General features: G+C 40.4%; 1 long non-coding RNA gene across 1 annotated transcript in view; it reads left to right on the forward strand.

Annotated features, from left to right (window-relative positions):
* The window catches only part of LOC134344272 (uncharacterized), a 39,291-nt gene that overhangs the window by 3,536 nt on the left and 13,622 nt on the right, over window positions 1-22,133 (forward strand). Inside the window, exon 2 of the long non-coding RNA XR_010017408.1 lies at window positions 6,762-6,812. This is a non-coding gene — a long non-coding RNA (uncharacterized LOC134344272). The remainder of the gene's footprint in view (window positions 1-6,761; window positions 6,813-22,133) is intronic.

A 22,133-nucleotide genomic window follows, 5' to 3' on the forward strand; every position in this document is an offset into this window, starting at 1 on the left:
CCATACTACAAACACCATCAGAAAAGTTGTCTGGACCTTTCTTTTGGTTGTCTATCTATCACTTATGCACCTGCCTTTTTGCCTGGCTGCCTCATTTCATAAGACATAAGACAGAGGAGCAGAATTAGGCTATTCAGCCCATTGAGTCTGCTCCACCATTTCACCATGGCTGATCCATTTCCCTCTCAACCCCATACTCCTGCCTTCTACCATAACCTTCCAGGTCCTGATTAATCAAGAACTTATCAACCTCCTTAAATATACCTATGCCCTGGCCTCCACAGCCACCTGTGGCAACAAATTCCATAGATTCACCACCCTCTGGCTAAAGAAATCCTTCCTTATCTCCATTCTAAATGGACACCTTGCTATTCTGATGCTGTGCCCTCTGGTCCTAGACTCCTCCACTATTGGAAACATCCACTCTATCTAACCCTTTCAACATTGGATAGGTTTCAATGAGATCCCCCTTATTCTTCTAAATTCCAGTGAGTAAAGGCACAGAGCCATTAATCACTCCTCATATGATAACCTTTTCATTTCCAGAATCATTCTCGTGAACCTTTTTTGAACTCTCTCCAATGCCAGCATATACTTTTTTAAATAAGGGGCTCAAAACTTCTGAAATACCCGCTTCGCTGCCACTGCTACTGTGTGGTAACCAGAATCTCTGGAGCTGAAGGCCCCGAAATCCTCAGCTTTGCGTGTTTCAGCGGCCGGGGCGAGGTCGAAGGCGCTCAGCGGAGGCTGGCGCTCGGGAGGCTGTATCAGAGAGGCTGGTTGGTAGCTCGAAGTTTTCGGATGGATGGACTCAGTGTTGGCTGTGGTTGGCTGCTTCCAAGGCATCAGCAAGTTGACGGTGCCTGGAGGTTTATGGCAGGGAGTTTCTCCCTTTTGCCACCTGCTATCGGGGACTTGGGAGTCGATCAACCTGGGACTATAAGATTTCTTTTTTACTGTGCCCAGGGTTTGTTCTTCATCAAGTTATGGTATTGCTTTGCACTGCTGTAACTATATGTTATAATTATGTGGTTCTGTCAGTGTTAGTCCTTAGTATGTCTTGTTTTCTGTGATATCGCTCCGGAGTAACATTGTATCATTTCTTAATGCATGTATGTATTTCTAAATGACAACAAAAAGAGGACTGAGTGTTCTCATAATCTACTCTAAAAACTCCTCACAATTCTCTGTGTGAGGCCTCTTCAGTGTCTTATAAAACTTCAACACTAATTCCTTGCTTTCATATTCTAGGCCTCTTGAAATGACTGCTAACATTGCATTTGCCTTCCTCTCCACTGATTCAACCTACAAATTAACCTTCAGGGAATCCTGCACGAGGTCTCACATGCCCCTATGCACTTCTTATTTTTGAATTTTCTTCTCGTTTAGAAAATTGTCTATACTTTTATACCTTTCCTTGTCCCCATTACTCCCACCACCCTGCCATTTTGCCTTCTCACTGTTGCCATCAGGAAGGAGGTACAGGAGCCTTAGGACTCACATCACCAGGTTCAGGAACAGTTATTACCCCTCAACAATCAGGCTCTTGAACTAGAGGGATAACTTCATTCAACTTTATTTGCCCCTTCATTGAAAGGTTCCCACACCCTATGGACGCACTTTCAGGGACTCTTCATTTCGTGTTCTCGATATTTATTGCTTTTGTATTTATTATTTCTTTTTGTATTTGCACTTTTTGTTGTCTTTTGCACACTGGTTGGTGCAATCTTGCATCGATTCTATTATGGTTATTATTCTATTATGGATTTATTGAGTATGCCTGTAACAAAATGACACACTAATTAGTTACACTAATCATGTTACTAAACTCTTAATCTTCTTCCTGTTCTCCTACGCTTTGTTTATTGAGATACGGCCCAATACGGTGGTGTCATCTGCAAACTTGTAGATGGAGATAGAGCAGACTCTGGCCGTGTGGTCATGAGTGTACACAGGGACTGAGAATGCAATCTTGTGGACCACCGGTGTTGAGAATAATCATGGCAGAGGTGTTGCTGCTTATCCCTACTGATTGTAGTGTATTGGTCAAGAGTTGAAGATCCATTTGCAGAGGAAGTTGTTGACTCCCAGATCTCAGATTCTGGTTTTGAGTTTGCTTGCAATTGTAATCTTGAAGGCAGAGCTGTAGTCAGTGAACAATAAGTCTGACATTGGTGTCTTTACTGTCCAGGTGCTTCAGTGTAGGGCCAAGGAGATGTCATCTGCTGACAACCTGTTTTGGCAGTGAGTTGCAGTGGGTTGAGGTTGCCTGGGAGGCTGGAATTAATGTGTGCCTCTTGAAAACACATCATGATAGTCAGAGCCACTGGGCAGTAGACGTTAATGTATATAGAACATAGAACATAGAATAGTACAGCATATTACAGGCCCTTCGGCCCACAATGTTGTGCCAACCCTCAAACCCTGGCTCCCATATAACCCCCCACCTTAAATTCCTCCATATATCTGTCTATTAGTCTCTTAAACTTCACAAGTGTATCTGCCTCCATCACTGACCCAGGCAGTGCATTCCACGCACCAACCACTCTCTGAGTAAAAAACCTTCCTCTAATATCCCCCTTGAACTTTCCACCCCTTACCTTAAAGCCATGTCCTCTTGTATTGAGCAGTGGTGCCCTGGGGAAGAGGCGTTGGCTATCCACTCTATCTATTCCTCTTATTATCCTGTACACCTCTATCATGTCTCCTCTCATTCTCCTTCTCTACAAAGAGTAAAGCCCTAGCTCCCTTATTACCTTGTTTTTCTAAAGTAGTATTTTATTTGTCTTTTACTCCCAGCAGGTAGACACCGTGCTTCAGCAGCACCATCTTAAAATTAAAATGCTAATATATGCACTCAGCAGCCATTTTATAAGGTACACCTGCTCATACAAATAGCTAATCAGCCAATCATGTGACAGCAACTCAATGCATAAAAGCATGCAGACATGGTCAAGAGGTTCAAACATCAGAATGGGGAAGAAATGTGATCTAAGTGACTTTGATGGTGGAATGATTTTTTTGGTGCCAAAGAGAGTGGTTTGTGTATCTCAGAAACTGCTGATCTTCTGTGATTTTCACACACAACGGTTTCTAGAGTTTATAGAGAATGGTGTGAAAAACCTACAAATACAATCCAGTGAACGGCAGCTCTGTGGCAAAAGGATCATGCTAATGAGAGAGGAGAATGGCCAGACTGATTCAAGATGACAGGAAGGCGACAGTCACTCAAATAACCACGCGTTACAATAGTGGTGTGCAGAAAAGCATCTCTGAACGCACAACACCTTGAACCTTGAAGTGGATGTACCTGATAAAGTGGCCACTGAGCTTATGTTAGTAATATGAGACAAATTAAGTAGGAGAGAAACATCCTTCATCGTTATTTATGTTTTGATACTGTAACAGTTAAAAGAGTATAAGCATAGTTAAAATTAAAAAAAATGAACTGTGCCAAAGGGTCTGAAAATCATATTCCATCACTTAAAAACATACCTTTTAATTTCTATTTTGTATTGAATAATAGGTGTCTCATATATCTGGATTGTCAATGTTTTAACTGTCAATCAGGGGCTGATGGCTTTATAAACATAATGTACTTCTTCACAGTGAGATACTCTATTTTTATGGAAGCCTTTTAAGTCATTGCCAAGGTCAAAAGTTAATAGTGATTAATAAGTTGGACTGGAGTCTGTGATGAGGATGTAACAAACTAAAAAGACAATAAATGTCATAAGTTGTGAGAACATAAACTACAAACCATATGAATGTGTTTCAGCTAGCATTTTTTTCTCTGCTGCTATATGGTGTCTCTGATTTGTTATGTCAGCAACTGTTTTGGTCCCTTTGGCTTAAAAGAATGTATTTTCCTTAGAGAGATGGATATGGATATTCCAGGGATATGGAAGAGGCTAAAATAAATGGACTATGAAACCGCATTCTCTAGAGTCCAGAAGAATACGAGGAGATAGCAATGAAGCATGCAATTTTGTAGATACAGGGGAAAATCTTCCTCTTTCTGAGGAGTCTAGTACTATGAAGTACAGTTTGAGAATAAAGGTCCATACAAGATGAGCAACAATGTACTTCATTATAAGGCCTTGCAGAAGTAAAGCAAGCCTACAGGCCTGAAACATCATAGCTTAAATCAAGAATATAGCTGGAGATAATGGCTGAGCTCCAGGGTGCCTCCTATATAACAAAGATATCTCTGGTGGGTCCTCTAATCGTGACTTAATTAGAACATGCAGGAGTAATAACGTCAGAAGTGACTGATCACATGTTCAGATTGGGTTAGTGATGGAAATCAATTATAGATATGTTGGTGGTGATGCTGTACTTTATATAAACTTCTGTCAAAAAAATAATTGAAAGTCAACATGACATTGACTTCCATGGAGAGAATAGTCCAAGCATGAGAGAATGCTGGAGATCATCTCACAGATTGTCACACATCTCAGTCCTGACTTAATTGGGAAATGTAAGGACGTTCATCAGAGAAATCCAAGAAAGGCAAGCTGTTTTTGAAGACTATGTAAATAGATTGTTTGCTGATTTTGGGCCTATTGACTTCTGGCCCCTGACCCAACCTATGTGTGTCATGACAAAATCATTAGAAGTGGAGAGTTACCACCAGAGTCAGCACCTGTAAACCTATTGAATGGATATTTCAGTATCTGGAGGCTAAAGAAAATGTACCTGTTCTAGCACACTGAGTAGTTTACAGTTAGTTTTAACACTACTCTTGATGTCAGCAGAATGTCTCTTTAAATAATGAAAAACTGAACAGTGCTAATGAGATGATTCCAAGAGAGTAAAATTCCAACTATAAAGCATGCAGACAAGGGTGGAAATGGGTGTTGTGCAAATAATAATGTGTTTCACTCTGAAGTGAATACTGACATAATTTTCTCTCTGTGTAATTAAAACTATAGCTGATCAAAACTATTTAAACTTTTTTGTTATTTTTGTGTATAAAAGGTATAAAACATCACTCTACTGTTGAGTATCAGGATAGGAGAAATTGGTTCTCCATAGTCAATGCTTGTGTTGAATAAAGATCATTTAAGTCTACCACCAGAAACGAGAAAATTAGCAGGTGCTGGAAATCTAAGCAGCACACACAAAATGCTGGAGGAACTCAGCAGGCCAGACAGCAACTATAGAAAAAAGTACAGTCTACATTTCAGACCGAGACCCTTCGGCAGGACTGAATAAAAAAGGCTGGGGATTAGATTTAAAAGATGGGCGGCAAGGGAGAGAGAATCACAAGGTGAAAGGTAAAACCTGAAGGGGAAGGGATGAAGCAAAGAGCTGAGAAGTTGATTGGTGAAAGAGACAGAAGGCCGTAGAAGAAAGAAAAGCAGGGAGGGGCACCAGAGGGAGGCGATGGGTGGGCAAGGAGATAAGGTGCGAGAGGGAAAAGGGGATGGGGTATGGTGAAGAAGGGAGGGGGTTCATTACCGGAAGTTCAAGAAATCGATGTTCATGCCATCAGGTTGGTGGCTACCCAGATGGAATACAAGGTGTTGGTTCTCCAACCAAAGTGTGGCCTCATCGCAACATGGAGGAGGCCATGGACCAATATAACAGAATGGGAATGGGAATGGGAAGTGGAATTAAAATGGATGGCCACTGGGGGATCGCATCTTTTCTGGTGGACGGAGCGTGAGTGATTGGCGAAGCGGTCTCCCAGCCGATGTCAGGTCTCACTGATATACAGGAGGCCACACCGGGAGCACTGGACACAGTATACAATCCCAACAGAATCATGGGTGAAGTGTCTCCTCACCTGGAAGGTCTGTTTGTGGCCCTGAATGGTTGTGAGAGAGGAGGAGTAGGGGCAGGTGTAGCACATGTCCTGCTTGCAAGGATAAGTACCAGGAGGGAGATCAGTGGGGAGGGACAAATGGACAAGGGACTTGCGATCCCTGCAGAAAGCAGAAAGTGGGGGTGGAGGGAATGATGTGCTCGGTGGTGGCATCCCATTGCCTGCTGAATTCCTCCAGCATTTTGTGTGTGTTGTTTACATCTACCATCTTCAGTCTTGAGTGGCTCAGTCACAATCACAACACCACAATGATAGTAGATATTCCCTTGCTTACTCTCTCAATAATCTGCATGATTTGGAAGACATTATTGATACAGGCAGAGAGTTATGGCTGTCCATCCCGCAGCATGTATAAGTGTGTAACTATTGGATACTATTTAACCATTTGCAGAAAGGGGAGGATGCATTGTATGCAAATAGTTGAGGAGGTAGAAATACGAAAGCAAATATAGAGCATTTGTGAGGGAAAGAAACGACAAAAGTGAAAAACATGGAACTCATGGGCAGGGGTGGTATAGGGTAATGTAAGGGGAGGAAACATAGCATAATTCACTACCACTGACATTGAGTTTGGGTTCACTTTAAGAGACTGGTCTGACATGATGACATAATGACATGAAGTTTTTATTGTGCTCTATGTTCTGCATTTGTTTGACAATAAAGTGAGTTGTTATGGTTTTCCCTAAACTTAAAACATCTCTGCCATTTTGTTTACAAAAACCTACAGGGAGTTACTTGCGCCATCGGATAGTCTGTTTAAATGGCTCAATAGAGAAAGTAGAAATAAATCAGTCACTTTGGGATGGCTGACTGAAGTTTTTTCATGGGATATTGTAAAAATAATGATCATTCTACATTTTGACTGATTTTATCGGACATCTTAAAAAAATTTCTGGGCCATACTTGATATTCATATTCCTATTTGTTTTAGAGCTCAGTAACACAGGCAAACTCCTGGGCAAGACATTTTTCAGCTCAATTGGTAAGTTACAATACAAGTAAATAGTGTCAAGGGTAAACATTCAAGTGGTGGTATTCGAATCATAGCCATGCAGAAATTGCAGCTCAGCATGAATCTACTGGCAGGCATTTGAAATTAAATGTGTAATCAGATCTGTTGACTCTATTCATTATCCTCAGTTACCAATGAAATTCTTTCAATAATATTGTTATGATGGATCAGGAATTCTATTGCATAGTGCAAACTTTTCATGCACAGCAAGAATAAACTTTAGTTAAATACGATCAAGTACACAGTGTAATTATAGCACACTTTCACAAGTTAGATATGGGTCCCATCTGCATATGTTGCTCACAGCCGTGGAGACTGCCGGATGCGTGCAGAGGTGTCTAATGGCATGCAACACTCATCCTGTGAAACTGTGTTGCGTAGACAAGCAGGCCTTGACATTGAACAGAGTTCTGGGCTGCTTCAAAATTATGGAAAGGGACTGTTTGAATCTGAGCTGCTGTCTGGTGATCTAAGGATTCCACCTTCCTCCATGTAGCTTCTTCAAGAATTCTTTTCTGAAGACCCCTCATTCACCCACCATTTAATAATAATGTACCCCCTACTTCCTTGATTTATCTCCCAACCCCTGGGCACTGATTGTCCTTGAATTTTCTAAATGAACGCATGTTACAATTTCTCCTCACAAACAGGAGAAAATCTGCAGATGCTGGAAATCCAAGCAACATGCCAAAATGCTGGAGGAACTTAGCAGGCCAGGCAGCAGCTATGGAAAAGGGTACAGTCAGCATTTCAGGCTGAGACCCTTTGGTAGCAATCTCCCCTGATTTCTTCTTCATGATAATCTCCCGCTACATAGACTTCCTTCCCTTTTGAGGTATTTTTCCCCTGTGATAGTGTATCTGATCCTTTCTCCTCTGAGAACCCTCTATCTGAAAAATCCTTTCAGTCCCTTTATGATCTTTTTTTTTAATCAATCCTCACAAGAAATCCTCCATTCCAGATTTCTAATTCACTCCTTGACCTAATTTTCTCCTCAATCTGTGCTTGAAATGCTGGGAAATCACAGGCTAAAGGTATCCCGTACTGATTTCTTTTGGTAAAGTTCAGACACCTTGTGCCTTGTGTCTTACAGAATGCTGTTGTCACTAAGTTTGGCATAAAACTGGCTATGGCACTTAACCACATTAGTGTTTCTTTTCAGGCTTCTGCGTGGTATGATTTTCCATAATGGAACCTATTGTGAAAATATTGTTTAACTTTGCACCTCATTCTCATTGTTGTACCTCCTGGTCATAGATTTGCCAATCCAGGGATGAAGGAACTCAGTTTACATTTTATTCATATGGCAATAGAGTTAACCAAAAATAAATGAAAAAAGAAAAGTAGGAAGAAATTAAATTCCAACATTATTTTCCTGTTTCTGTGTTGAAACATTCTCCTTGGAAAGTGAAACAAACATTGTATAAGGCAACAAGCTGAAAGAGACTAAAGATTCACTGGTGAAATGCAGAGATTTCTAATGTCAAAGTAAATCAGGCTTAATCGCCCCAGGTGCAGCGACTCTATGTGCAGAAATGAGGAACAACACATTCTCATTCCGTAATGACAAAATTAACACTAGCTTTATATTTGTATACCAAGTGTCAAAGAGAACCCTGCATCCTATAAATGTGTTTCATAGTCAAAATATTGCTCATTTCTTATATATGTAGATTTAAAGTGGCATCAATGGACCTGGCACAATGGTGGTGGCTAGGGGAAGGGTCGGGTAAAGTGTATACCCATACAGTGTATATCCATCAAGTGTGACTTACCTGTCATTTGCAAATAAGGAGCCTTGCCATTTAGTGAGACACTTCCCAATCTTAGTTATCATAATTCAAGCAGAGTTTATTGTCATGAGCATAGATATTGTGAGGTATAGATACAGTGAAAATTTTGCTTGTAGCAGTGTCACAGGCACATAAGTTCAGACAACACACAGAACATAAATTATACATAAACTGTACAAGACAGTGCTTCTTTTGCACAGGAGAAGTCCATGATAGTTCAAGAGGTAGTCCTTAATGTTCCAGTGCTGATGAGAGATTAGCATTGTGCAGGCTGGTTCAATAACCTCATGGCTGTAGGAAAGCAGCTGTTCCTGAACCTGGTGATGGGGGACTTGAGGCTTTGGTACTTCCTGCATAATGACAGCAGTGAGAATAAGGTATGACTTGGATACTAATCTAGGATTCTCTTAAGGAAGAATTGTTTGCATGTGGTTTAATAAGCCATCTCTCTGTAGCTCCCTGGTCATATTAAATGAGGTCTTGTGTCCGATTTCAATTGTGTAAAGACTCCCCATTCTCTGAAACAGGGACTGAATCTTGTTCCCAGGTTTTGCCAACAGGCTGTTACTTATCTAATTAAAGACCAAAGTATTTTTAATTAAATGAAGAATGGAAAAAAGTCTATTTATATGGGAGGGATAAAGTTATAAAAAGCAATGGCAGCTGTATAGATAGCACAAACATGATAACATTTCTAATTGTTATCGTAGCTAATTAAAAACATATAAAATTACTGTATATGATTCTATTTTTGCAATACATAGTTTGAACCTTTATTGTCTTTCAGTCTTTTTCTCTGAACATGAACTCTAATTAGTTCAAAAATGCTTTTCAAACATTACTTTTAGAAGTTATTCCAGGAATAATTATACATAGACAATGAGTAAACAAACAGGTATGATTGTTCTTATGTGGTAATGAAACCTGTTTTCAACTTTTATTATTTTTTCATCTTAGATCTTATTATCATTATACTTAAGTTCATAAATCGAATATAATCACCAAGTTTTGGAAATTAGCTGCTCTGTTTGATCGAAATTGAAGACGATGATTAAATTAAACAAGCCCTGCCTATTTTTTTTGGCAGGAAAGGAATCATTTAATATGTTCTTTTGGATACATACTTGAAAAGTCTCTATTCAGGTTATGGGGCCAGTTACAGTATGGAAGATCTGTGTTCCAGAACTAGTTGTGCCTCTGATGAATCTATTCAAGTAACATTAGCAACTACTTGACAATGTGGAAAGTTGATCAAACATGGAGAAAGAGCTCAATTGCAGAGGTGAAGAGAGAGTGACTTTCCTTGATATTAATGCAGGTATTGACCGGGGTGGATCAAGGCATCCTGTAAAACAGAAGTCAATTGTACCAAAGGAAAAACACTCTAGTGGTTGGAGTCAAATCTCATACAAAGAAAGATGTTTGTTGTTGTTAGATTTGAATCACTGCAGCCTTCATATCTCACTGCAAACATCCCTCAGGACAACATCCCAGATCCAACAATCTTCAACTGCTTCATGATGATTGCACAAGGTTCCATTTTCATTTCCTCAGCAAATGAAGCGATCCATGTGGAGTTTGTTTAGGGAGCACTTGCACAGGGTTCTGGATAGGTTTGTCCCATTGAGAAAGGGAAAGGATGGTTGACAAGAAGTGAGGAACACCTTGTCAAGACAAGATTTAGAGAGCAAGGATTAGACAGGGCTCTAGAGAATTATGAGGTAGCCAGGAAGAAGCTTAAGAAGGGACTTAGGAGATCTACAACAGGATATGAGAAGGCCATGAAGGAAAACTTGGAGGCCATTTATTCAGCATTTTCATATGATGTAATTTGACCATTTCCAGACTTATTTTACTTCTCTGTACTGTTGGTTGAGAGGAATGGAGTCGTCGACACTAAGGTTTTCTTCTCTTCCATTTTTACGTTGTTAGAATTGCCCAAGTCTTTTTAGTTCAGTTGACTAATTCTGTTTAGTTTTTTTTGGGGGTGGGGTTTTTTTTTCTATTTTTTTTCTTTTTCATGATTTTTCTTCACTTTTTTTTTTGTCCTGTATTATTCATTATTATCCTACGTGATTGGGAGTTTTGTCAATTTATACTATTTGGTTTTATAATTACTCATTTTAAGTATAACAATGTATTTCCAACAATTTGTATTATTGCTATGTTATGTTTATATTTTATGAAACTAATAAAAAGATTGAAAAAGAAAGAAAGAAAGAGAAGGCCATGGTGAGTAGGACTAAGGAAAATCCAAAGGCATTCTTCACATACATGAAGAACAAGAGGATGACTAGACTGAGGGTAGGACTGATCAGAGATAAAAGAGGAAATATGCCTGGAGCTCTGCATTTAACACAATCATTCCTGCAGTTCTGACTGAAAAGCTCCAGAACCTGGACTTCTGTACCTCCCTCTGCAACTGGATCCTCGACTTCCTAACCAGAAGACCACAATCTGTGCAGACTGGAAATAATATCTCCACTTTGCTGACAATCAACACTGGTGCACCTCAGGGATGTGAGCTTAACCTACTGCTCTACTCTTTCTACACCCATGACTGTGTGGCTAGGCACAGCTCAAAGGGCATCTATCAATTTGCTGATGATACAGCCATTGTTGGCAAAATTTTAGATAGTGACGAGAAAGCACACTGGAATGATATATATCAACTAGTTGAGTGGTGTCTTCGCAACAATCTCACACTCAACATCAGTAAGACCAAAGAACTGATCGTGGACTTCAGGAAGGATAAGGCAAGGGAAGACACACCAGTCCTCATAGAGGGATCAAGAGTAGAAAGAGTGAGCAATTTCAAGTTCCTAGATGTAAGACACTGAGCCTTGCGATACACATGTGCCACCACCATTTCTGTCGGCCTGGGACAGATGCTAACTGCATTTCATTGGCTTTGAATCTGTACTTGGCACAATGACAATAAAGTTGAATCTAATCTAACCTAATCTAATGTCAATATCCCTGAGGATCTAACCTGAACTGAACATATCGATGCAGCTACAAAGAAGGCACGACAGCGGCTATATTTCATTAGGATTTTGAGCAGATTTGGTATGTCACCAAAGGCACTAACAAATTTCTACAGTTGAACTGTGGAGAGTGTTCTAACGGGCTGCATCACCATCTGGTATGGGGGGTGGCAGGCTACTGCACAGGATTGAAAGTTGTAAACTCAGTTAGCTCCTTCATGGTCATAAGCCTCCCCAGCATCCAGGACATCTTCAAGGAGCGATGCCTCAAAAAGGCAACATCCATCATTAAGGACCCCATCACCCATGTTATGCCTCTTTTCATTGCTACCATCAGGAAGGAGGTACAGAAGCCTGAAGGCGCACAGTCATCAGTTCAGGAACAGCTTCTTTCCCTCTGCCATCCGATTTCTGAATGGGCATTGAACCCTTGAACACTACCTCACTACTTTTTTGATTTTATTTCCGCATTTTTGCCCTAGTTATCTTATGTAACTATTACACACACACATATTAGGCGGGAGGAGAAGATGCCAGCGCAATGCAGCGTGCGCAGCTCTCAGGTGAAATGATATTGTATTTGTAAGTAGGATGCCGTGCACAATTCTGGTTTGATGGAGACAGACGTGAGAAGCGCAGAGGAACATCTGGAGAAAACTTCTGAAATGCCCGGTTCACTGCCGCAGCTACTGTGCGATCGAGAATCTCCGGAGGGAAAGCCCCAAAATCCCCAGCTTTGCCTGCTGCTGGTGACCGAGGCTGGGGTCAAAGCGTTTGGCAGAGATGGTGCTCGGTACTCGGTGTCGGAGGGGTGATCAGAGCTTGAAGTTTTCGGACGACTCAGAGTTGGACTGTGGTCAGGCATGGCAGGGAGAGTTTTCTTCCTTCTCCCACCTGTGTGAGATGTGGGACTTTTGAGAGACTTTGAACTGTTTTACTGTGACCATGGCCTGTTCTTCATCAAGCTATGGTATTGTTGCACTGCTGTAACTATATGTTACAATTATGTGGTTTTTGTTAGTTTTTCAATCTTGGTCCATCCTGTGTTTCTGTGATATCACACCGGAGGAATATTGTATCATTTCTTAATGCATGCATTACTAAATAACAATAAAAGAGGACTGTGTGTCCTCATAATCTAATCTAATATTACTTATATATATAAATAATTTACAGAAATTTTCAGTTTTTTTTCTGTTATTATGTATTACATTGTATTGCTGCTGTAAAGACAACAAATTTCACGACATATGCCCGTGATATTAAACCTGATTCTGATTCTGAGTCAGGGGAGGTAGGAAGAGTACTTAATGCATACTTTGATTCACCATTCACTAGGAAGAGGGACCTTGGTGCATATCAAGTGCAGGAGGCATGGGATTCAGGGAAACATGGCAGCAGGAATTCACAATTAGCTTGCCACAGAAGGCAGAGGTTGATAGTAGATGAAGAGTGAACTGACTGCCTGGAGGTCTGTGACCAGTGATGTTCTGCGGGGATCTGTTTAGGGACCATGCTTTGTGTGATTTTTATAAATGAGTTGGATGAGGAAGTGGAAGGATGGGTTCGTAAGTTTACAGATGGCATGTAGATTGGTGGTGTTGTGAGTAGTATAGAAAGTAAATGTAGATTACAACAGGACATTGATAGGATGCAAAACTGGGCTGAGAAGTGGCAGATACAGTTCAAACTGAGAAAATGTGAAGTGATACACTTTGGAAGATTAAAGTTGAAAACTGAGTACAGGGCTAATAGCAGGATTCTTAGCAATGTGGAGGAACTTGGGGTCTACGTTCATAGATTTGTTAAAGTTGCCACTAAATTTGATAGAGTTTTCAAGAAGACATATGGTGTGTTGGCCTTCAGTAGTCAGTGGAATTAGTTCAAGATCTGAGAGGTAATGTTGCCGCACTGTAAAACTCTGGTTAGATTATATTTAGAGGAGTGTGTTTAGTTCTGGTCATCTCATCATAGGAAGGATGTGGAAGCATTAGAGAGGTTGCAGAGGAGATTTAGCAGGATGCTGCCTGGATAAGAGTGCATAGCTTATGAGAAAAGGTCCAGTGAGCTAGGGCTTTTCTCTTTGGAGTGAAAGAGAATGCGAGGTGACTTAACAGAGGCATATCAGATAATAAGAGACATTGATAATGAGATAATATAAACACTGTAAAATAATATAATAAAAACAGATGATAAGAGGCATTGACAGTCAGTTCCTTTTTCCTAGGGTGGATATAACTAATGCAAGAGGGCATAATTTTGAAGGAAAATGGTGGAAAGTATAGGGGGAGATACCAGAGGTAGGATTTTTATGTGGACAGTGGTGCATGCAAGGAGAGTACTGCCAGGTGCGGTAGTAGATGCAGACACATTAGGGCATTTAAGAGACTCTCAGAAAGGCAAATGGATGGAAGATAAATGGAAGGCTATGTGGGAGGAAAGTTTTAGTTTGAGCTTAGAGCAGGTTAAAAGGTTGGCACAACATTGTGGGCTGTAGGACTGTACTCTGCTGTACCATGTTCTATGCCCATAAGCTGGAAGACTTAGTGCAACATTCATGCCAAAGAAATGCCAGACAATGACCATTTGCAACAAGTAAGAGTGTATCTACCTCTCCATGTTATTGAATGTTGATATCATCACTGAGTCTTAAATTAACCAATATTCTTGGGGTCACCTTTGACTAGAAACACAACTAGAGGAGCTACATAAATATCATGGCCATAAGAACGGGTTTGGGACTAAGTATCGTGTAGAGCTAATGGCTTGTTTCTTGATAATACAAAGCTTTTCAACCATTTACAAGCAATGCATCAAATATCTGATGGAATATCCTCCATGTGGCTGGTTGAGTGCAGCCTGAAATTTAAAATAATCCAGGATTACAGAGGCTCCTTGACTTGTACCCCATTAACCACCCCACACATTAATTTCTGCCACTACTACCACACTATCCATAAAGTCCACTTCAGTTGGTAGTCAGGGCTGTTCTGTTAGGAGGTCATAAGCCTATGACTTTTTTCATCAAGGATAACTAGACTAGTAAGTGCAGGGAACACCATCACCTGCAAACTTTCCGCTTAAATCACATCCTATCTTGACTTAGCCATTTGCTGTGTCGCTGTCTCAATCCTGGAACTCTGAACCCACCAGCACTGTCGGGGATGGGGGAGGCGGGTGCATTCACAATGGCAGTTCAACAGGGAGATTCACCACCACCTTCTCAGGGTCAATTAGTAATGAACTGTAAGCGCAGGCCTTGATAGTGACACTCTGATTCTGTACAAATACATATTTTATTATGAACTAAGTGCATTCTTCACTAGAGATATTTTATGAATCATATTCATCTCTTTTACGTTGTCAGAAATGATTTCAGGGAAATGTAACAGCAAGCTAATATCTTTTGGAATGCTCTGTTTATATGACATATAAAAATTAAATCTCATAAGTACTGTATTGCCCAAATAATTTTATGACGTGTGATATGTTTCATGCATTTTCAATCTCAACTACTTATAGTGTAAGAAATGATGAATATATTTTAATAAAAGGCCATTCAGGTATGATTTAATAAAGTTTAGTCTCAGTGAAAATATATCCAGTGGTAGTGAATGTATACTGCTATCTCAATAGTGTTATTAGCTTGGCTGGTGCATACTGTGGAGTAGGCCATTCATCACATATCTGTGTGACCGTGATACCAATTTAAGCTAATCCTATCTACCTGCAAATGATCCATCTCTCTTCATTCCCTGCACATTCATGTGTCTGCCTAAATGCTTTTTCAATGTCACTAGTATATCTGTTTCCACCACCACTACTGTAGTGTACCGGGCACCCACCACTCTCTTTGTTAAAATAAAACATGCTTTCTTTTAATGTTTCCCCCTCACCTTAAAGCTATGCACTAATACTTGATATTTCCACCCTGAGCATAGACTCTGGCTATCTAGCTTATTTATACTTCTCATATTTTATAAGTTTATACCAGGTTGCCCTCAGATTTTTGTGTTCCAGAGAAAACAACCCAAGTTTGCTCAACTTCTGCTTCTCGCTAATACTCTCTGCTGCAGGGCAATATCTTGGTGAATCTCTGCTGCATCCTCTCCAAAGCCTCCACACCAGTGATAGGGAAGCTCTTGGATAAGGTTCTTTGGCATAGAATTTATTTGCGATGGGAAAGGCATGGGCTTATTCGTGACAGTCAGCATGGAGTTTTGTGGGTATGTCATGCCTTATGAACTTGATTGAGTCTTTTTTTGAGTAGCTGATGAAGTTGCTTGAAGTGGTTAAGGCAAACGAGGCTGTCTATATGGATGTTGTTAAAGTATTTGACAAAGTCCCTTATGGTAAACTGATCTAGAAGATGGTAGATTTATTTCAAAATTGTTTTGCCCATTAAAGACAGAGGGGAGTGGTGGAGGGGTCAAGTCAAATCAAGTCACGTTTTATTGTAAATTTGACCATAACTGCTGGTATAGTACGCAGTAAAAATGAGACAATGTTTTTCAGGACCATAGTGCTACATGAATAATACAAAAACTACACTGAACTACGTAAAACAACACTAAACTACACGAGACTACAGACCTACCCAGGATTGCATAAAGTGCACAAAACAGTGCAGGCATTACAACAAATAATAAACAAGGCAATAGGCACAGTAGAGGGAAGTAGGTTGGTGTCAGTCCAGGCTCTGGGTATTGAGGAGTCTGATGGCTTGGGGGAAGAAACTGTTACATAGTCTGGTCGTGAGAGCCTGAATGGCTTGGTGCCTTTTGCCAGATGGCAGGAGGGAGAAGAGTTTGTATGAGGGGTGCGTGGGGTCCTTTGTAATGCTGTTTGCTTTACGGATGCAGCGTGTGGTGTAAATGTCTGTAATGGCAGGAAGAGAGACCCCAGTGATCTTCTCAGCTGACCTCACTATCCGCTGCAGGGTCTTGCGATCTGAGATGGTGCAATTTCTGAACCAGGCAGTGAAGCAGCTCTCAATACAACCTCTGTAGAATGTGGTGAGGATGGGGGGGTTGGAGATGGACTTTTCTCAGCCTTCGCAGAAAGTAGGGACGCTGCTGGGCTTTCTTTGCTATGGAGCTGGTGTTGAGGGACCAGGCGAGATTCTCCATCAGGTGAACACCAAGAAATCTGGTGCTCTTAACGATCTCTATGGAGGAGTCATCGATGTTCAGTGGAGAGTGGTCGTTCCATGTTCTCCTGAAGTCAACAACCATCTCTTTGGTTTGTTCACATTTAGAGATAGGTTGTTGGCTCTGCACCAGTCCGTTAGCCGCTGCACCTTCTCTCTGTATGCTGACTCATCCTTCTTGCTGATGAGACCCACCACAGTCGTGTCATCGGCGAACTTGATGATGTGGTTCGAGCTGTGTATTGCTGCACAATTATGGGTCAGCAGAATGAACAGCAGTGGACTGAGCACACAGCCCTGGGGGGCCCCCGTGCTCAGTGTGATGGTGTTGGAGATGTTGCTTCCAATCCGGACTGACTGAGGTCTCCCAGTCAGGAAGTCTCAGATCCAGTTGCAGAGTGAGGTGTTCAGGCCCAGTAGGCTCAGTTTTCCAATCAGTTTCTGAGGAATGATTGTGTTGAATGCTGAACTGAAGTCTATGAACAGCATTTGGCAGGTGGGTTAGGGCCAGGTGGAGGGTGATGGTAATGGTGTCGTCTGTTGAACGGTTGGGATGGTACGTGAACTGCAGGGGTCCAGTGAGGGCGGGGAGCAGGGTCTTGATGTGCCTCATGACAAGCCTCTCAAAACACCTCATGATGATGGATGTGAGTGCGACGGGATGGTAGTCGTTGAGGCAGGACACTGAAGACTTCTTCGGCACGGGGACGATGGTGGCGGCCTTGAAACACGTAGGAACGACGGTGCTGCTCAGGGAGATGTTGAAGATGTCAGGGAGAATCTCAGCTAGCTGGTCTGCACATCCTCTAAGCACTCTGCCAGGAATATTGTCTGGTCTAGCAGCCTTCCGTGGGTTGACCCTGCACAGGGTTCTCCTCACATCAACCACTGTAAGACACAGCACCTGGTAATACCTGGGGTATTATTCTGACAAGGCAAATGGAAGAGGAAAATGTAAAGTAAATGGTAGGAGAGTTAGGAGCATTGGTGTACAGAGAGATCTTGAGATATAGATCCTGGAAAGAGGCAACACTAGTACATAGTGTAGTAAAGAAGTATGGCAAACTTACCTTTATCAATCAGAGGTGTTAAGTTCACCAGCATGTTTCCTGGATTAGAAAGTATTATCTATAAAGAGAATTTGGGCATATTTGGGTTGTTTTTTTCTGGAGCATCAGAAAGGGAGGGGCAACCTAATAGGAATTTATAAAATTGTGAGAGGCATAGATAGGGCAAATGGTTACAGTCATATTCACAGTTACAAGTGTTAAATACTAGAGGACATAGGTTTAAGGTGACAGGGAGAATGTTTAAAGGAGATCTTTGAAGTTTTTTTTTTACATAGAGAGAGATAGAAACCTGGAAAGTGCTTCCAGGAGAGGTGATGGAGGCAGATACAATCGCAACATTTAAGAGGCATTTTGACAAACACATAAACAGGCTGGGAATAGAGGGATACTGACCCATGAGCAGGTGGATAGAATTTGTTTAGACTGCTGTCACAGGAGGGACAGACATTGTGAGCCAAAGGGCTATTCCTGTGCTGTCCTGCTCTGTGTTCAAAGTCCTGATAACTTTGATAGAAGGCAGGTCCTCAGAGGTAATATCCTAAGGTCTATACATTGTGGAGGTCTCGCTGTTACTCACTGTACAACTGCCAGGGTTTGAAATTTATCTTGTCTAATCCGCATCTTGCTCAGGTGAGTGTACAGTAAATACTGAGTCTGGGTGTTGGGCTAAATGCAGCTCTCATTAAATGTTTGTCTTGATTTCTCTGTGATATATGTTTTCCCATATTGCTTTTAGCTGCTTTTATAACCATACTGCTTTGTACTGCTTCTGTCATGAGAAATTCCTCTGTGCTTTGGAAGGTCCTTGCTCATTCTTGATACTATTTTTTACTAACTGCTTCAGATTTTTTAAAATTTGTTTTACTCTGTCTAATATTTTGTTCCTATCGTTTTGAAAGTAGACATTCCAATCATTATTTTGAGATTAATCCTTGTTTTTCTTGAATAAAGTCTCCTTTTTAAAAATCTTTATGTCTGGATCCAGTTTCTTCTTCCTTCATTTGGTTTCACAGTCCATAGGAGGTAACATAATGAATACATCACATTGAACACTAAATAAACTAAATTAAATCAAATCAGGTAATTTATAACTTTAACTTGATGGAGTGTTTCATTCCTGGGTGATGGGAAATGGAGAGGTTGCCTCTCCAGCAATTACATGGGGAAATGTTGCAAGAGGGCAGAGATGTATATGTACAGAAGGAAGAATGGACCAAAGCAATCAGTTCAGAATGCTAAACCACATCCTGTATTTCATTCCTTTGTGAAAGACATCAGATGAATATTTGTTTAGCTATTTTAAAGAAGTCCACAAAATATCCTCTTTTAAAGTCTTATATCTATTTCATTTTCTTCACTGTGTAACTTGCATAAATGTTTTTGTACTTCTAAATAAATTCTCTCTTTTCCATCCTTTACTTTTCACTGCTGTCCCCCTGGATCCGATAATTGAAACTCCATGTAATTAACTTCACGACCTTTTAACATTTTCTTGAATATTATTTTGTCCTATTGAGAATTTATATGAATATCTCTAACTTTTTTATATTGTCCTTGACATACATACATAATGTCATACTTAATGCAGCTGAGCTGTTGACTTAATAGTTATTTTTCTACAGATAAAATGATTTCTTCACTCATTTTGCTTCTCTTGCACACATGCCCTGTTATTGTAAATGTGCATTATGTAGGGAATAAACCAGATATTTCAGTATTTCAATTCATTAAATAGTAAATGTCCCTTAGCCATTTTTCTTTCTTTAACTTAATGCTTTTCTATCAACGTATATTTACATACTGGTTAATAAAGACATTATTAGTTCATAGATATAATAGTCATCTAGAAATGTATCCCTGGTCAGTTGTGTTAAGTGTATTTTATAATATGATTAACATATTGTGCTCTGTCTCCAAAATTTACTTCCGTTGATATTAACATATATGGTAATACAGTACAGAAAGAGTCTCTTTGGACCACCGAGTCAATGTCAACCATTAAGTTCCCACCCACACAAATCACGCACTAATCTCATTTTATTCTCCACATACCCCTCTCAACTCACCGCAGATTCTACCACTCAGCTAAACACAAGCAACAATTTACAGTGGCCACTTGTCCTACAAACTTGGATAACTTTGGGATGGGATGTAAAAGTGGAAATGTAGTGGAGAATAAAATGATTAGTGACTGGAATTAGCAATGTGATATCACGTTTGTATACAGAACAGAAGTGTTCAGCAAAATTGTCACCCAATCTTCACCTGGTTACCACAATGTAGGAGAGCTCACATCATGCCCATATCAAGCTGTCTACTGAATTGGATGCAAATCACAACTTCAACAGGAAGGACAAATTGAATCCCTGTATGATGTGAAAGAAAGGAGTTGCATCTCCTATAATTACATGGGAAGGTGCTGAGAGATGGGGAATTAGTCTCTGTGGAAATGAAAGAATGGACTAATGTATCCAGAGCATAAAATCACATCAGACCGCTAAAAGACTTATTTAAACTCATGTCAAACACACAAGATGATCAATCAACCATTTATCTCCAAAACCTTAGACAGCATTTTCAGCAAAATCTGGTAATAGGGTGGTAAAATAATCTTTCATTCTTTTTCATTCAATCATATATAATCTTTCAGTCCTGAACTATTTTTTTAATGACTGCTCTCCATCCTTATATTAACTACTCTATTCTATATCTTTTATCTTTGTCTGAAAGACAAGTAACTACCTTGCCACCTAAGTTTTCCACTGGCATATATCTTGCTCTGATTGTGATAAATCTCAGACTGGGGATTAATATAGTAGGCAGATTTTGTACATATGCATCATCTGAACAAATCCTTCATACCAGTCTTTTTTTTTCAATTGTTTCTGATAATGCCAACGGCAAACCTATACCATCAATGGACTGCTCAGATACATAAGCTAGCACAATGTATCACTTTCTCAGAAAATTGTTCTTGTATTCAAAATGCGAATTCTCAGGTTGCTTCTGAAAGCCCACTTGACCATGAGACACGGCCACGCACGGCTTAGCCTTCAATGTGTCACTGTGATCTAATATAAAAATTGCAATAGCAACTACAGTTATATCATACTCCATCATTGGAACAGTAGAGAGGAAAATGATTCTGAGGATATTTGTAATGACAGGTCAATCATTGGCACAATCTCACACTGTAAGATATCCAAATATAGAATACATTTTGTGCTATAATGACCAAGTAGCTAGTGAGTATTTTTGGGGGTCTGGACTTGCCTTGCAGCGGGAGTATGTCTGTTAAAAGGCACTAAGCTGGATTTTATTTTGTCATTTCATTACAAGTCCAACAAGATCATGGCAGTGGTGTTGGGAAAGTTATCAGTTGAGTCGTACTATTGCAGCCACTCCTACGTTCCAAATCTACAAGTACAGGAGCCTGAGCGCCAACAGCACACTGGCCCTCATCATCAGTGCATTGAGTATAGGAGCTGGGACGTTAGGCTGCAGTTCTGTAAGACATTGTTGGCTGCAATTGAAGTACAGTGGACACTTTTGGTCACCCTTTTATAGAAAGGCATGGTTAAACTGGAAAGAGTATACAAAAGAATTATGAGAATAGTGTCAGCACAAGAGGGCCTAAGTTATAGATAGATGTTGACAGATGAGACGCTTGTTCCTTGAATGAGGGGCAACTTAAAGAGATGTGTAAAATAATGAGAGGTGGAGATAAGATGGACAGTAACAGTCTTTTTCCTAGGGAGTCCAAGACAAGGGGCCTAGATCTAGGTTGGGAGGGGCAAGATTTAAAAGAGACCTGAAGGGCAAATTTTTCATGCAATGAGTGATTATATGGAATGAGCTGTGAGATAAAGTGGTTGGAGTAGGTAAAATAGTATCATTTATAAAGCAGTCAAAGAGGTACATGGAGGGCTAGTGATTTGAGGAATATGGATCAAATGCAGGAAATTGGAACTAGCTGGGTGAGCACCATGGTTAGAATGGAAAGGTTTGGCTGAAGGGTCTTTCTAAATGTTTTATATAATTTATGTTGAGAGTCATAAATCATAGAAAATTACAGCAAAGAAATAGGCCCTTTGGCCATCTGAACTACTTAAACTGCCTCATCCTATTGGCTTTCACCCACTACTTTGATCTATGAAGGTCAAGGTGCCAAAAGCTTTCTTTAAGACCCTGTCTACTTGTGATGCCACTTTCAAAGAATTATGGACCTGAATTCCCAGATCCCTTCTTTCTATGCCACTCCTCAGTGCACTACTGCTCACTGTGTAAGACCT

This window comes from Mobula hypostoma, chromosome 3 (genome assembly GCF_963921235.1).
Source record: "Mobula hypostoma chromosome 3, sMobHyp1.1, whole genome shotgun sequence".
Classification (NCBI taxonomy): Eukaryota; Metazoa; Chordata; class Chondrichthyes; order Myliobatiformes; family Myliobatidae; genus Mobula; species Mobula hypostoma.